Source organism: Podarcis vaucheri (assembly GCF_965113315.1).
Source record: "Podarcis vaucheri genome assembly, chromosome: 3".
Classification (NCBI taxonomy): Eukaryota; Metazoa; Chordata; class Lepidosauria; order Squamata; family Lacertidae; genus Podarcis; species Podarcis vaucheri.
The window spans coordinates 109,398,373-109,415,833 of record NC_138761.1 but is presented as its reverse complement, the minus strand read 5'-3'; the positions used below and the strand labels follow the sequence as shown (position 1 = coordinate 109,415,833).

Genomic DNA, 17,461 nt, shown 5'->3' with positions numbered 1-17,461 from the left:
CATCTCGCTTTATTGGCCAAGGGAGCCGGCGTACAGCTTCCGGGTCATGTGGCCAGCATGACTAAGCCGCTTCTGGTGAACCAGAGCAGCGCACGGAAACGCCGTTTACCTTCCCACCGGAGTGGTACCTATTTATCTACTTGCACTTTGAGGTGCTTTTGAACTGCTAGGTTGGCAGGAGCAGGGACCAAGCAACAGGAGCTCACCCTGTTGCGGGGATTCAAACCGCCGACCTTCTGATCGGCAAGTCTTAGACTCTGTTGTTTAACCCACAGCGCCACCTGCGTCCCACCCTTCTTACCTCACCCCAATTACAAAAGTTTGGTTTCTGCTTTTTCTTTTCTTTTTCTGTCCCCCTTTCAATAAATTTTTAAGCCGTTACTCATATTTGCAGCATGCCGGGGTGCTTCACAACCATACCGTACAATTCCAATAAAATCAACACAGTAAAATAAAATTAATTAAATTGCAATCCACAGTAGACCAGCCAGATGCCACCCAGGCTCAGTACTAACTACCTTCAATAATCTCCAAAACTGCTTAGAACGTATGAAGTATTTATGACACATGTAACTCAAACCGAATAACTTTTCACCAGAGATTCTATCAAAAGTGGAAGAGTCTAAGAGGATTTCTGTGCTATACATTTCCTAAAGAAACAGCTGTGCTACCATGAGAAGGTGCAGGAGGAGATGACATATTCCTTATTTCTCCTCCTCACCTCTTTTGCGAGGGTTGAAATATTTGGCTCATTAGACAAGAGAGGATAAAGTTGGTTTCTACAGATGAGGCTGATATTTACAAGATGCGTCGGTTCTGCCGATTACATTGATTCTTGGTGCTGCTTTCTGGAGAGACTAAAAAAACGGGTAGAGGAGCCTGCCTTTCTGTTTGCAGTGCTCCTGTCAAATTTTATACAGCTTTGCAGTGGGAACCTTTCACTAATAGTGGTGTGTCAGGATGCAGAGAGACCTTTGTAATACCATATCAGCAAAAATGAGATTCTATCAATATCTGAATCGATGACACAAAACCGCTGTTTCATCACAGCAGAAGGAACTATTTATTGGTTTTGGACAGCTGCTCAGCAGGAGATACCACCAACTGGATTGTACTTTTGCAGGATGGTCTGGTTATTGCATCTGTTTTAGACATAAGTTATCAGCCTGCAGGAAAGAATAATGCAGTCCATCCTTCTGAAACAGGAGGCAAGCCGGTTCCTGTTCATTTTCTTGTAGGCATTATGTACGCAGAAGCTGAGATTGCATGTAAAGAGCAGGTGGTACAGGTTCAGTTCTGAATTTTAATTGTTTCCATTTCTTTCACTGGGAGGATTTTGCCTTTTATGTGCTAATAAAAATAGAAACAATTAAGGAATGTGAAGCGTTCCCATTTTGTCACAATCATTTAAGGACATCTGCTTTGATAGCAAAAAACAGAAAGGAACAAACAGAAACATTAGACGTAAAAATACTTTATCAATGACAGAGGAGTAGACTTCATTATATTTGACTCCTTTCTTCACAAACAGAACAAAATACAGTAGCTATTTGTCCCACTTAATATTGTCCTGTTCTTTAATTGAGAATTGTTTTGACAATCTGACATTCAATTTTCAGTATTCGGTCCAAGACAATGTTTATGTCAATTGTCAATCAGACATTTGATTAATTTTTCTAAGCCAGCAAAAAAGAAAGGAGCTTAAAGCTGCATAAATTAATGTTTGTTAGTATTGTTCTGTGAGATTAGGTAATGCTTTGCACTTGGGTACTGCATTGTTTAAGCAGTTGGAAGATGACAATAACATCCCGCTGAAAGTACAAAGACAGGGAAGAGAAAAGAATGCATGTTTCAGATTGTGAAGAAGAGTAGCCATCTATGTTTTTACAACACTGCTATCAGAAACTAAGCCGTAGCTCATGCCACTGTATCTCTTGGATTAACAAAAATATTGCTAAAGTACCAGTGCAAAATAGTAATATTATGGTAGCACTTTATTTGACTTGCTTTATATTGAAAAGTTAGTACAAACCAAGAAGGCATCAATCAAAATGGTTTGTCATCCTCTTCACATTATCTGTAATAAATAAAACAAGACGGCTTCTGTTCTAGGACTTATGGTCTAAAAGTTAATGGCATAAAATTAAAAATGGAAGAGGAAGACAAGCAAACTCAGGTACTGGTTATTAAAGTTACAAAATTCTTAATAGGACCAGAGGAATTAGTTCTAGTAGAGAAGCCCAAGCACCTTGCTTGTGGTGTCTTACTAATTCCAACAAAGTGTCCCCGCTTCCCAATTTTCTCTTAGCTGTGGCCTGATGGAATAGCTTCTGCCAGGTGACATTTGAAGGAGGGAGGAGCCAGTGGAGTGTTGCTGCTTCCCACCTCTTCCTCTGCTAGAAGAATGTCACCCTCTGGTAGGTGACGTTGTTCAAGGATAAAGCAACTCTGGCTTTCTATAGTAGACTGGTTGGTGTTTTGGATCTTGCTGCAATAGAAATTCCAAACAAATATAACAAAGTAGCTGCATGAGGCCACGTCAATTCTTTATTTAACGGGGATAAATATAGAGGAACATTGGATACCCAGCATGCCACATCACCCTGTTTCCATGGTTATTATCATTTGGAGAATTGTCCTCTCTGGTATGCAGGATGGATGAAAAGTCAGTTTCCTGGAAACCCAAAATGAGGTTTGAACAGTAGTGCTTTGCGGGTCTGGGCAGTGCTGTTCATCTGAACTCCTGGCACTGCCATCACTATGGCATACCAGAAGGCAAGGAGGAGAGGAGGGGCATTGGCAAAGTTGGTATGGTGCAAATACGTCAGCAGGAACACCGAATTGGCTCTGCTGGTGTGTTTGCCCCTTGCCACCATCTCACCCCTCACCCTCCTGGTGCACCACAGTGATAGAGCTCAGGCAAGTAGTGTTGGCCTGCCAATCACTACTGGGCTTTAATGACCGCAGGTAGTTGACAAAGTATTATTTGTCCATGGCGGCAGGAGTTGTCTCAGAATAACAGCCTTTAGATAAAAATCATTTGATTATGATGATTTGTCAATAATAATAGTGAACATATGCAGAATCTGTGATATACAGGTCACAGAATTACCCAGAAATTCCTAATGAGGAAGAGTGGAGTTGCTTCAAGTCAGTGACTAGTGTTCTCACCCTTGTGAGATATCTTTGTCACTTTTCAATAAAAATCTGGGGAGGGGTTCTGAGCATCACCAGTTTGTTTTTTTAAATTTTCTTTGAAGTATGTATCTTATGGAGCCCACAACAGTTTCTCAGATTTTCAAATGTGCTAAGAATGTTGGAGACCCCTGATTTACACTGTGTTTACAACCAAGTTCCAGTATTCCCAGGTAAGGTCTGAGGGCAAACGAGGCCACCACCTTACTGCAGTTAAGTGAGTTTGAATCTGGACAGTGCATGGATAAGTGACCATTATTTCTGGGTAATGAGTCCGTATTCTACTCACTTTGCTTCACAGCTCTTTGATACTTCACCTTGCCTCTTCGACATGTTAGTCTGTTCCCTCATGTTCTCCCAATTTTCATCTTGTTTGCACAGTCCGCAAGATGTGTAAAGCATCTGTTGAGGTGACACCAAGCAGAAACAATAGGAGATTGTTATAGGATTCGGCAATCAATCAAAAAGAGGACACTGTTGTATGAAAAGAAGATACGAGATGAGCAACTCTGTACGGAAATAAATCTTCTCCCTGACAGGAGGAACTTATCGGCAAAGGAGTCATTGATAATAATGTGACATAACTTCACCCATCTCTTCAGAATATTACCCCCTTTTGAACTTGACGCTATTCAGACTGTCACTCACATTCCTACAATTCTTCTAAGACTCTCAGTTCTCTTAACACAGTGGGCAGCTGATCATCCAATCATGCAGACTCCACCATCTGGAACAGTTTCTCTGCACTTAGCTGGCTCATAAAAATCTTCTTTTGAGCAAGAAGAGGATTATGTGCCAGTCACTAGGGGCTTGCACCAAGGGATGGGAGCCAAAATGTGTCTATTTCTAATGTGGCCAATGTTACCATATGGATTCCCTGAGTAGCCATCTCCCTTACATTCATTTCGAGCAGTTACTTGGAGTGGACCCAGTGGCAGTGTTAGGATTCCATTTCAGGAGTGAATTAACAATAGTGTTAATTCACCTTCAGTATTGGTGGTAGCTTCTTCCAAGCTGAGTTGCGTTTGGTCGTATTTTGAAAAGCACTCTCTTGTTTTGCTGCTTCTATACATGGTCTGGACAAGCAGCAGTACCAATAGGGTGACTGCAGAAAAAATGAAAAGAACAATTCCGTTAACAAAATACTTCTGGTTTTGCCTATAGTGTTAAGGTCTTTGCATGTTCACTCAAGCTTCAAAATGCCAGGAGATTACAACTGTTCAGAGCCATGCCCCTAACAGATGTGTTATTTAAGCAGCATTGATATGGTATGGTACCCTATGCTGTAGATAGTTCCACCTTCACCACTACATTGGAGTTGGATGTTTCTTAGTGGTGGAACAGTGGATCTAAGTCCTTTCAACCTCAAATGCAGCATGGATCATCCTCAAATCTACCTCTCCTACACAGCCAAGTTTCAAAGCAGAATGTGATTCAGCTAATTCACCCTTAACTTACAGCAGGCATCCCCAACCTTCGGCCCTCCAGGTGTTTTGGACTACAGTTCCCATCATCCCTGACCACTGGTCCTGATAGTTAGGGATCATTGGAGTTGTAGGTCAAAACATATGGAGGGCTGCAGGTTGGGGATGCCTGACTTACAGCCAGGAGTGTGGCCCTAAAACACTGACATAAATGAAAACTGAAAAGCTGTTTTCCAGCTCCCCAGATCCCTGTACAAGTCTTGTTGCAGAGAATGGACAAGGAAGAACAGATTCTTCCACAGCATCCTAAAGGCATTAGTCGAATTGGCTGTAAATCAAGCGACATGCAAAAATGTCAGAGCAGGTTTCGTTGTACTGTAAAACCAACACTGTTTGGGTTGTACTTCACCCTTGCCACCTTCAAGGCATAAACCCTCTTTTCCTGCACAGTGATAGTGGAAATAGAACTCCATTGTTAAACTTTTTTTTTAATGTCTAACACAAATGTCAGATTTTACTTCCATTGCCCTCATTAGACTTCCTGAGATATAATCGATTCCCTTTCTTCAGTCTTTCCTCACCTTTAGATTCAAAATAACATGGTATGCTGTGCACTCTTTGGCATTATTAATATCTGCAGCATTTGGAGTGGAGTCAATTTGTAAACTACCCTGTCATCCATTTTGTTTTCTTGTGCAGCCATGGAAGTGTGGTGTATACCCTTCCTCCCATGATACTTAAATTCTTACTGGATCACCCCAGCTAGAAAATGGAGCTGTACATTTGGCACAGTACACTCCATGTAAGGAGCAATTTAAATATTAGTTCATCTTTTTCGAGGTTCCAGGGGTTCCAGGCCTCAAGGTTTGTGTTTCCTTTTGGAAATGAGGCACATTGGGGATTGTAGTGTCTTTATCCACGCATATTTACAACCTGAGCCACAATGGAAAGATTCACACCATTAACACCCCCAAAGTGGCTTGTTTCTGCCATAGCTGCAGCTATAGATACATGCAGAAATCAGCCATGGCTTTTCTCTGCCTTTCCAGCCCTAAAGCTTCTTCCTCTGGGCTACATCACAGCCAACTCTGCCCTCAAAACACCTGCTCTGTCCTACTATGTAAAAGAGGGAGTAGGAGGCCCCACCCATTGTCATCTGGTACAGTGCCCCCTTTCCTTACACTATTTTATATTTGAAAATATTTTATTGCACTGCCAGGGCGTAGAGAGAGACCTTATAAGTCACAGAGTCATCCGTATCACTCAGTAGCCATTTCACCTTCTCCACCCTGTTAGATTTGTTTCCTTCGTCAAAAGGGGTTTCATGAATAGATTTCTTGGGTCTGTATATAGTGGGCATTGTAGTAAAGGTAAAGGGAGCCCTGACCATTAGGTCCAGTTGTGGCCGACTCTGGGGTTGCGCCGCTCATCTCGCTTTATTGGCCAAGGGAGCCGGCGTACAGCTTCCGGGTCATGTGGCCAGCAGGACTAAGCTGCTTCTGGCAAACCAGAGCAGCACACGGAAACACCATTTACCTTCCCGACGGAGCAGTACCTATTTATCTGCTTGCACTTTGATGTGCTTTCAAACTGCTAGGTTGGCAGGAGCAGGGACCGAGCAACGGGAGCTCACCCCGTCATGGGGATTCGAATCGCCGACCTTCTGATCGGAAAGTCCTAGGCTCTGTGGTTTAACCCACAGCGCCACCCACGTCCCAGTGGGCATTGTAGTAAGTAATGGGAAATGTCCTCTACACATGGTTGCCCACACAGACAGAGTCTCTCTTCATAAGGTATTCTGTTATATCGTCCATCTAGGATTGGTGAGGGCATAGACTGAAAGGGTAGTTATTGGAAGGCGACTCTTAATGAGGCAGGTGGAAGATTTGTCAAACATCTGGACCTTGGTTCTCTTAATGGCCCATCACAGTTCCTTTTATTCTCTTAATGGCCCATCACCCAGGCTGGCCTGGTCCATGCAGGAATTAGAAGGGTCTCACATACAGCCTACTTCCTCCCCCCCCCCAACCAAACTGGCCTGGCATCTACAAACTCATAACAATATGTTCATCCTTCTGGCTTCTTCTGAAATGCTGGGCTCTTTGTGCAAAATACCTTTTCTTTCATAGGTCTGAATCCTGTTTTGCTGCCTTCCTTGAGTTTCTGTGGCTTCTCTGTTTGTTTTCTGTCTAGAGTCTGCCTATTTGTACCTCTGTGTAATACTCTAAAAAAAGAGAATAAAACATTTTAAAGGCAGATAAAAGCCAAAGACTATAATAAGAGCCAGCAGCAAGTTGGAGGGGGAGGGAGGAAATAATAACAATAATAACAAAAGGCAAGCAGATGCCATTAAAACCCAAAGGACACTTTGTGTGGCACTTGAAAGACAGAATTGAAGACATCAGAATATGATGGGTGGGAATTCCACAGTCTGGATACTGAGGCCTGCTTGCAGGGCTTTTCCATGGGCACCCAGTTAGCTAGACTCACCAGGGCTGTTCTTATATTCTGATGAGAAGGTTGCATTCCTGATAGCCACCTGCCTAACTTCAGAAGGTAGGGGAGGCACCAATGTAGATCTCAGTTGACAGGCAGGTTCATATGGCAGAATGTGGCACTTCAGATACGTGACCGCAGTAAGGTTACCAGATTTTTTCCAATGAATCCGGGGACACTTTTCAACTTCAGTGGATTTTGTATGGGGGCTGATGTGTAAATCTGGGGACTGTCCCTGGGAAATGGGGACGTCTGGTAGCCAAAACCAACATGTTGAAAACCAGCATCTAGTTCTATAATATGCCTAAAGGGTTTTAGTCCCAACTCACAATCTGGCTGCCATGTTTTGAGCCAGCTATAATTTTCAGCTACTGCTTCAGGCTTGGTTGATCAATACAGTAATCTAGTTTGGGGCATAGATAATGCTGCAGTTGTTGGGCCACTCCAACCATTGGGCAGAGTGACGCAGCTGTTTCAAGCAGCTAGTTTGGGTATCATACATAGGGATGTAAATAACAATGTATTATTACTGCATTTGTACTGTCAGGTAAGGGGAGAGTCACTTGTGCAATTTTCTGCCCCAGGTGACAAGCTGCCTTGACTAGCCTTTGTGGTGACCATGGGGCATTTGCTGCTCTGGCTCAGGCAGCAAAATGTGTTGTGCTAGCCATGCTTGCACCCCAGTCAAACCTGATAGGAGGCACCACGAACAATTGAAACCACTTGACATCCAACCAAGCATCATCACCCAAACTACAAACCAGGTACTAAAGGGGAAGAGTGAGCAAGCTGAATACCAGTTCCCTAGACTGATAAACTCTTCAAGAACAGCAGCTTTTATCTGCTCTGGATTGACTTTCTAGCACTAATCTATCCCATTCCAGACATCAATGATGACACATTGGGTCAGATAAGAAGCAGAGACAGAGCTGGGTGTCATCTGCTCACCAATCTAATACCAAGCTGGGTTCAAGGTTCTTCTGTTAATTCACAAAACCCTAAACAACTTGGGTCCAAGTACCTTAGGGACCATCGGACTGTACTCTACATCAATCAAGGTGGTCCTCTGATAGGGCACTTCTGGTGGTTCCCCATGCCCCTGAGGTTCGGTTAGCCTTCCCTAGGAGCTGATTCTTTAGTGTGGCAGGTCCCGCCCTATGGAACTCCTTCTCTGGTGATATTTGGCAGGAACCACCCCTGCCTTCTTTCAGGTGTCTTTTGAATTTCCCTCCTTTTTAACCAACCAGTATCTACTGCTGTTTTATTGATTTTTTTATTACCGGTTGTTGTTTTTTTGCCCTATAGGACGCAGTTTTCCCCCTCCAAAAATGAAGGGGAAATGTGTGTGCGCCCTATGGGGCGAATGCAGGCTTTCACTGAAGCCTGGAGAGCGAGAGGGGTCGGTGCGCACCGACCCCTCTCGCTCTCGAGGCTTCAGGAAGCTATCCGCAAGCCTTGCAAGCCCGGCGGGAGTTCCCGCAGGCTCGCAAGGTTTGCGGGCAGCAGCCTGCAGCCCACAAGCTCGGGGGACAGCATGGAGGCACAGTGCGCCTTCCCGCTGTTCCCCGACCTGGTTTGGAGGCTGGCGCTGGGGAGAAGTGCGCTTCTCCCCAGCGCCAGCCCCACAAGCTTGGGGGACAGTGGGGAGGTGCAGAGCCACCTTCCCGCTGTTCCCCGACCTGGTTTGGAGGCTGCCAGCCCCACAAGCTCGGGGGACAGATATCCGCAAGCCTGGGGAGACCGGCGGGACTTCCCGCCGGGCTCCCTAGGCTTGCAGATAGCAGCCTGTTCTGGGGGCTGTGGTCGGGGGAAGCTTGGGCATCCCCCGCCCCAGCCCCGCGCCTGGGGGAAAAAATAATTTCACCCCTTTATTTCCCCCCCCAAAAAACTAGGTGCGTCCTATGGGCCGGTGCGTCCTATAGGACAAAAAATACAGTATTTGTATTTATAATATCATTTGTATTTATTTTGTATTTTTTATGTATTGTAAGCTGCCCTAACATATTTTATGAAAGTACAGATTATAAATAGTTAAATAAATAAGAAATCAAATCACCCAGCTACAAAACTCCTAATGACCTCCCTCTAGGACCACCATCTAGAGCCAGTGTGGTGTAGTGGTTAAGAGCGGTAGTCACGTAATCTGGGAAACCGAGTTCGTGTCTCCGCTCCTCCACATGCAGCTGCTGGGTGACCTTGGGCCAGTCACACTTCTTTGAAGTCTCTCAGCCCCACTCACCTCACAGAGTGTTTGTTGTGGGGGAGGAAGGGAAAGGAGAATGTTAGCCGCTTTGAGACTCGTTAGGGTAGTGATATAGTGGGATATCAAATCCAAACTCCTCTTCTTCATCTAGATGTTATACAGAATGAAGACACTACAAAACCTTGTGGTACAAGCATAATTGCCAAGTTTTAGTAATAACACATACTGAAATAATGTTCTTTATCCATGACCAAAGGCGCTAGCTGGCATACAAACCCTAAATTCATTTTTATTCCATGTAGAGGAGCATTAAAAAAACAATCATGCAAAGGCTTGTGTGTATGGCACATTGCTGTTGTTGTTTAGTCGTGTCCAACTCTTCGTGACCCCATGGACCAGAGCACGCCAGGCACTCCTGTCTTCCACTGCCTCCCACAGTTTGGTCAGACTCATGCTGGTAGCTTCGAGAACACTATCCAACCATCTCGTCCTCTGTCGTCCCCTTCTTCTTGTGCCTTCAATCTTTCCCAACATCAGGGTCTTTTCCAGGGAGTCTTCTCTTCTCATGAGGTGGCCAAAGTATTGGAGCCTCAGCTTCAGGATCGGTCCTTCCAGTGAGCACTCAGGGCTGATTTCCTTAAGAATGGATAGGTTTGATCTTCTTGCAGTCCATGGGACTCTCAAGAGTCTCCTCCAGCACCATAATTCAAAAGCATCAATTCTTCGGTGATCACCCTTCTTTATGGTCCAGCTCTCACTTCCATACATCACTACTGGGGAAACCATAGCTTTTACTATACGGACCTTTGTTGGCAAGGTGATGTCTCTACTTTTTAAGATGCTGGTATGGCACATCAGCCTTTTAAAAATGGTATAGTACAAGTCTGGAGTTTTCTCAGTGAATCAAATTAATAAAGTACAGTGGTACCTCGGGTTAAGAACTTAATTCGTTCTGGAGGTCCGTTCTTAACCTGAAACTGTTCTTAACCTGAAGACCACTTTAGCTAATGGGGCCTTCCTGCCGCGCCACCAGAGCACGATTTCTGTTCTCATTCTCAAGCAAAGTTCTTAACCTGAGGTACTATTTCTGGGTTAGAGGAGTCTGTAACATGAAGTGTCTGTAACCTGAAGCGTCTGTAACCTGAGGTACCACTGTACTAGATTCAGAAGCCTGAAGTGCATTTGGCAGGGATTTGAGAGAGGGACTTTTTGGTAGCTGTGGCCAGACTCTAGAACACCTTCCTTGGAGACGCCAGTTCAGATACTTGTGGTGGCTTCCATCACACATGTATCTTCTTATTTAGACAAGCCTTTGGCCTATCAAGCTGTTTTATCTGCTCCTGCTCCTGCTGCTGTGCTTTGTTTTATTTTTATTTATTTATTAAGCCTGGCTGTCTTATTGATCTTTTTTTTTACCTGTTTGGTTTATACACTGTTTACATTTTATAGGATTGCTTTATGTTGTATTTTACTGCGTTTGTTGTTAGCCACCTTAGCTCCATTATGTAGGATGTAAATTATTTCTGTAACAGGCATAACAATAATTAGGAGGCTTTTAAACCGTACCACTTTCTGAGGAGGAAAAAAAAGGAAAGGAAATCTGCCTCTTTTCTAATGTATCTTTTATTTCAGATAACAAGGAGGGAGGGAAGAAGAGAGGGAGGGAGGTGTGATCATAGGGTTTGATAAGGAGATGAGGGAAAACCGGCTAACATAAAGGGTGTACAGAACAGACCAGAGATAGAAACTTTGGAGTGCCACGAAGCTATTTATTCCGTTAGCAGTCTGGTACTGAGCCCACTGTTGAAGACAATACATCAAGTTTGACTAGGCATTCATTGGAACTTCTGAGGAGAGGTTCTCCGGGTTCAAAATAGCCATGGTATCTGTATCCTTCAAAAAATGCAGGGTACAGGTCTGTAGTCTCGCAGGCTCTGTCCACAAGTTCCCATGAATGTGTGGCAGATGGGGCAGTCTCAGTGGGCACAAATCCAACCCTCTTCTCCTTTAGTCCTTGTGCAGGGTCGTTTCATTTTTATTTATTTTCAGCTTTTTCAGTTTTTGAAATTTACAAACAATTATCAAACAACCAACACTGAAAGAGAATTCCAAAGAATCTCCTCGACTTCCCTTCCTCCCCTTTGTGGGTTGTTCAGGTTCATCAATCAATCAATCAATCCTTTATTAGGCATAGCAAACAACACATTGTAAAACAAATTCAATACAAATTCGGCATAACAGTTTGCATAAATAATACAGTCTGACACCACCACATCATCAACCAATCAAGAACCACTAAGTCTCTCTATAATGGCCCAGTCTTTTCACATGGGCAGCATTCAGAAATTCAGCCACTATCAAAGTAATTTGATCATTCCTGTCCGAGAGCAGGTCCTGAACCATTGGCGGCATAGAACTGAGCCTGTTAGGTTGTAAGGCCTCTAACAATTGTCTTCTGGCATAAATGCCAAAATTGCAAAAGAAAATATGCTCCAACGTATCAGGTTCCTGCCTGCCACATTTGCAGAGACGCTCTGCTTCTGGGAGAGCTAAATATCTTCCTCTTACCATCATCAAGGGAGACATATTAAATCTGGCTAGCATAAACAGCCCTGTGCAGGTTCATTTCAACCTTTCCTACACTGCATGAGCAGGTTGTTTGCTCTGCAAGGCTTCCAAACATGGACCATCTTTGTACTGTTCAGACATGATGGTTGGGATCCAGAATGTAACTTATGCTCATGGAAACTCTGTGAACTCCAGCTGGAGGAAGAAGGGGGGGCAATTCTCACTGCTTCCTGTGCTGCTTTCCACACCATTCCAGAGGGTCCCCCAATCTGCAAGAGCAGCTTTTCAGGGGGTGCAGGGATGGGGGGGCACAGGGTGTAGGAATGAGTGAAAATGGCCTCCCCTGCTCCCACAGGAATTCTGGATCCATCCCAGTCATCCCTTTTGAAATGATCTGAGTATTTGGGGTTTGTTGGACCAATAGCTTTTAAATAACAAAGTGTTAAAAAAGTAAAAATATTGTTTCTTCCTACTTCAGACTAAGCTACTGATTTAACCTGAAAGTTGGAGGGGGGGGGCAGAATAACATGAAAATAAATAAACATAGAGGATACATGTTTAAAAGTCTAAAAAGAGCATGTTTGCTTGAAATGGATTTATCTGCTTCTGGGAGGCAGTTAACAGCTTCCCCAGCAAAAAAGAGTAACTCATTTTTCACATATCAGAACTTGCATATCAGATGAAGACACGGATATCTCAAAACTCTCACACACATAAGCATACGTTTTAATTTCAGTGAGGTTCTTACTTGTTTTTAGACTCAGAAGGTTGTTTTTTAAATATTTTTTTAAAATTAATTTTTAAAATGAAAGATGTATTCTTGACCCATTAGTAATTAATGGGTCACTGAGTTCAATACAGTGGTACCTCGGGTTACATACGCTTCAGGTTACATACGCTTCAGGTTACAGACTTCGCTAACCCAGAAATAGTACCTCAGGTTAAGAACTTTGCTTCAGGATGAGTACAGAAATCGTGCTCCAGCGGCACGGCGGCAGCTGGAGGCCCCATTAGCTAAAGTGGTGCTTCAGGTTAAGAACGGACCTCCGGAACGAATTAAGTACTTAACCTGAGGTACCACTGTAGTGTCATGAATCCGTGGGTGCAATGCATCCTTGATGCACCTTTAGGGTGTGCTGGCTGTGAGGAGGAGGGAATGCTCCCAGGAGTGATATGAAGACAAGATTGGGATGCTCATAAAGTATGGAAATATTCCTTCCTTAGACGTAAAGCAACATCTACTTGGAGTGAATTAATAAAAATGTGGCCCGCGTTTTCATACCAGGGTATTGTTGGATATGAAAAATGACATGCACCATGTAGCAGGCACCAAACATTTCAGGTTTATTCAAAGAACACATAACTCAACATGAATGCTGTCTGGAATATTTATCTGTGATTCCTGCATTGTAGGGGTTGAACTAGATGACTCCTCTTGGGGTACCTTCCAACTCCACAATTCTGTGAATCTGTTTTGCCTCAAATGGCAAAATGTATTGGGCTGGCCCTGCAGTCCAGAATACTCTGAAGCAGCATTAGTGAATTAGTGATTCCAGGATACAGCAGTTCTCAACCTGTGGGTCCCCAGATGTTGTTGGACTACAACTCCCATCATCCCTGAACTCTGGCCTTGCTAGCTAGGGGTGATGGAAGTTGTAGTTCAACAACATCTGGGGACCCACAGGTTGAGAAAGGCTGCAGGATAAGGTTGCCAGATTCAACCCTGGACAGGTCTCTGAAAACTTTCAAAGAGGAGAGTGCTCAGCAGCTATGACTTTCCCAACTGAATTCTGTTCAGAGCTTCTTTCTGACATTCTACTACTTTTAACGACAAAGTGGTCCAGTCCAAAATGAGACCGCATGGCCTCAATTCAGAATTCACGAACCACCCATTCACACTGAATCATGAGATATATTATTGCTCTTGGGTAAAAAATTCCCTCCAAACACCTTTAAGGCTCTGTCAGCTTTGAAAAGCTTTGGAAACAACGAAGTGATATAGCTGCTGCAGTGAAATAACAAAAGGCAAAAACACAACCTGAATTTATTATTATAAAAATGAGCTTATTGAACATATTACCACAGCTTAGGGCACTGTTAAGTGCCCCTCAGAACTAAGGGGCTGCTCGTTCATTCAGAATAATGTACTCCTTCTTGAGGATAACACATTTCATAGCCTGGCAAAAAAACAATGGTTCAAATCTGATTTGTGGTACTCCGGGTTAGCAAACTTTTGCCTTCCCTGTAATTTTTCTCCAGTGGATTGTATAATAGTGAAAACACAGATGCGCTTTGCCAAGCCTTTAGAGCTCGCAGCGCCTAAGCTGTACACCATATTGAATAAACACCTGGGGCATTCATTTAAAACCTTAATTCAGGCTGTTCACCTGCACTGCCAAATGAAACAGAAGCTCCTCTCGGGCTGTGCGCTATTCATTTAAGCAGAGCTCCATCTGCAGGATTTCAAGGGCTGGAAATGAAAGGAAGGATAAGGCAGAGGAATGAAACTTCTTCGGAGCTTGCACGCATTACCTATGATTTCTAATTAACTAAGGTTTCATGAGCAACACTGACCTAAATTGCTTTCTTACGGGCCGGGCTGTTTTTTGTTTAAATGAGCTGCTGTTGTTTTCCTGAGCTTTGCTGACTCCCTCAGACTTTTTTTTGAGCGGTAATGGCCTCATTGACCCAATAATTGAAGGATCCTTTACCTTTTCCCTCCATCTAGCAGCCCCCCTCCCCTCCCCACTTCTTATTCCCCCCCTCATTGTTCTCCAAGCATTGCCACTAAGCAGATGGCCAGAGAGTTTTGCATCCTTTCAAAGGGCTTCGTGTTTTTCCCATCTCATCAAGCATGTCTCGGTCATGTCTGGGTAAATATCTTAAGGCCTTCTCATCAGTCCCCCTTATGGCAGATCTTGAAAGGCCTGAGCAATTTTTAATAAAGGAACTTGGAAAGTAAGACTTGGAAACTTAGACACTGCATACGCTTTAGCAGCAGAAGCAACTTTCCTTCCATTCATAATATTTACAAAGCTTAGTAATATATGGTGGGTGCTCAAGTTATGTCAAGGGCACGTTACACTTTGAGTTTATAGTTCATTTGCGTAAAAAAACAAGCAAACTCAGAATTATTTCTGAAGGCCCTGCTTGGTCATCCTTCAGAAAGAGAACACAATTAGTTTCTGTGGAATTTCATCATCCATGGGTTTTTCTCCCCTCTACTACCTCCTGTGTCTCTTCTCCTTTGTGTTTTATAAAACTGCTTTGGGAGCTTTATTTACAGATCACAGAATTGCGATGAAAGCTCGATTAATTAACAGGAAAAGAAATTTGCATCCTGCTTTGGATCTGACAGTGAACTCTTTTTTGTTTGATTGTTTTGCTTTCCTTACTACACAGCCATAGAAGCACTTTTATTCTTAATGAATAAAAATGATCTATGTAACTGGGGGATGGGGAAGGTGCTCTGCTCCTAATAATATGCTGCAGAAGGCAACTCGCTGTGTGAAGCACAGATTTTATGTGGGGTGTCAGCTACATTGCAGATGCCCTTGAGGACGTTTTCCACATAACTGAATTATGTAGTTTTCTATTTTCCACGTGCAGGCAAGTGAGATAACCCAAGTGTCAGGTGGTATATATTAATACAATTAAGTACCTGCTAATTTAGCCACAGTGGAGATAAATATTTGGATATAATTAATATCATTAGATGTAAATATAAAATCATCCTTTGGGTTATGGAAGGAAAACAGCCAATAAAATGCGCTGTTTAACTCAGGGACAGTAGCTTCTTCAGGAGCAAACTGCACTGGAAGCAAATTATAATGTGCTAGCCATTCTGAGTATTTTATCTGAGCACACAATAAACTTGATTTATATAACCAGACCACAGATATTGGACAAAAAGAATAAAGAGGAGCATCTTAAACATCTAAAAAGGAGTTGGTTCCCCAGTGTAATACCCTCCCATTTGATCAGATGTCCACACACTCACATATATGCACGGTCTGTTTTCAATAAGGTGTCTATGTGTTCTGCTTTATTGGTCTGTTTGACAGTGTTGTCTATTGATGTTCAAGTCCAATTGAAAAACAAAGAGCCATAAGATGGGAGAGCAGTCACAGTCTTCCCCACTATGAGGATGTACTATATTTTTATTTAAATTAAAGTAGATATTTCTAAACTTCTCTGTATACCTACTAAGTAGCATATGCACATTTTATGCAAATTTGGCCCTCTTTTCTCTTCTTTTTTGTTATGTGTTTCCTGTTTTTAGTTGTGTGTGTGTGTGTGTGTGTGTGTGTGTGTGTCTAAGTGCTCACCACAGTTTTCAGACATTGCAGTAGATGTACAAAAGCAAGAATTGCAACCTTTGCAAATGGTTTTCATTCAGCACTTGTTAAAATGTCCATAGTATTCTTGCTCTTTTTACAAACCTTTTGTTTCTTCACAGCACATTTGTGCCAATGTCAATGTGGTTGCTTTAGAGTCACTGATGTGTGGGACTGTGTGATTTATTTTGATTATTTTATTGGGCTTTTATATATAGAGAATTTGAATGCAAAATGCCACATTTTTTACATCACTGAGGAAAGATATTTCACCTTTCCAATATTTTTCAATGGGCACACTCAGAATCAGTGTAGTTTAACATGTTGTTATGAGTCTTGGGTTGCAAAGCACCATACGTTCTGGATTAAGCTATTGATTGAATTGAATTGAAGTTTGGAGTGTTAAAGCTTGGAGTGTGTATTTAGGTTAGACCCAAGTGTACATTTGAGCCAAAGCATGCCTGGAACTTCTGGAATCTCACACTGTGGAGTTTGGGGTGGTGTGTAACAATATGATGAACCAGCCTGCTTAGCATTTGACTTGTCACAGATTCAGCTGTACTTATTTCCATCTTCATACACTTTTTTTATCTTTTCGGCACAGATGGGTTGGTGGCAAAGGATTAGAGTTTGTTCTCTAGACTATTTGCCATTGATATGCTCCTGCTGACAATTATAGCAAATTTCTGTTTTCATGGTTCCCTCTATTGTGTTTTATTTAAAGGATCAGTTAGAAAGAGAAAAAGAGAGAGAGAACAGCCTTGACAATCCAGACTTTTTTAAAATAAATAAATAAAATGCTTCTGTTTGCTAAATTGCACCAAACTTGGCTGTCTATTGAAAATTAGTATTTGACTGTTTCTACAGTACTTTAGATATGCAATTGTTGCTATAGAAATGTAAACGTTCATAATTCCACCGATCAAACAGTGAGACAGCATTGTTTGGTGGTGGTTTCTGCTTCTTTCCACGTTTCCATCCCAGAGGTGATGAAAATCACAGCCCTCCTTTATGGTGCTTTTTGGTTTCCATGCAGATACATAAATGCTCATTGCCTAGGGTTGCAGCCAAATTGTATAAAAAGAGTGGTAATGATGATGATGATGATAACGATAATAATAATAAATTAAAGACCTTTTTCACAGCTATGTTTTGTGGCTTTTACCCTAGGAGAAATTAGTTTTACCCTGAAGTAGTTTCCATCTGTCTTACATGATGCAAGGAGCATGTTGCAGTTG

The 17,461-nt window shown here is 42.7% G+C and overlaps 1 protein-coding gene and 1 long non-coding RNA gene across 12 annotated transcripts in view; one reads left to right on the top strand and one right to left on the bottom strand.

Moving 5' to 3' along the window:
* The window catches only part of MACROD2 (mono-ADP ribosylhydrolase 2), a 1,043,571-nt gene that overhangs the window by 979,247 nt on the left and 46,863 nt on the right, over positions 1 to 17,461 (top strand). The window lies entirely within an intron of this gene.
* LOC309528312 overlaps positions 678 to 17,461 on the bottom strand; it is a 33,545-nt gene continuing 16,761 nt past the window's right edge. Inside the window, exons 1-4 of one of the 5 annotated variants that reach the window (XR_014217648.1) lie at positions 4,181 to 4,296; positions 3,485 to 3,597; positions 2,249 to 2,488; positions 678 to 1,350 (exon numbers count right to left, since the gene is read on the bottom strand). This is a non-coding gene — a long non-coding RNA (uncharacterized lncRNA). Of the gene's footprint in view, positions 1,351 to 1,976; positions 2,489 to 3,484; positions 3,598 to 4,093; positions 4,297 to 15,886; positions 15,966 to 17,461 lie in introns of those variants that run through there. The other 4 variants (XR_014217647.1, XR_014217649.1, XR_014217650.1 and 1 more) reach the window with 4 other exon arrangements.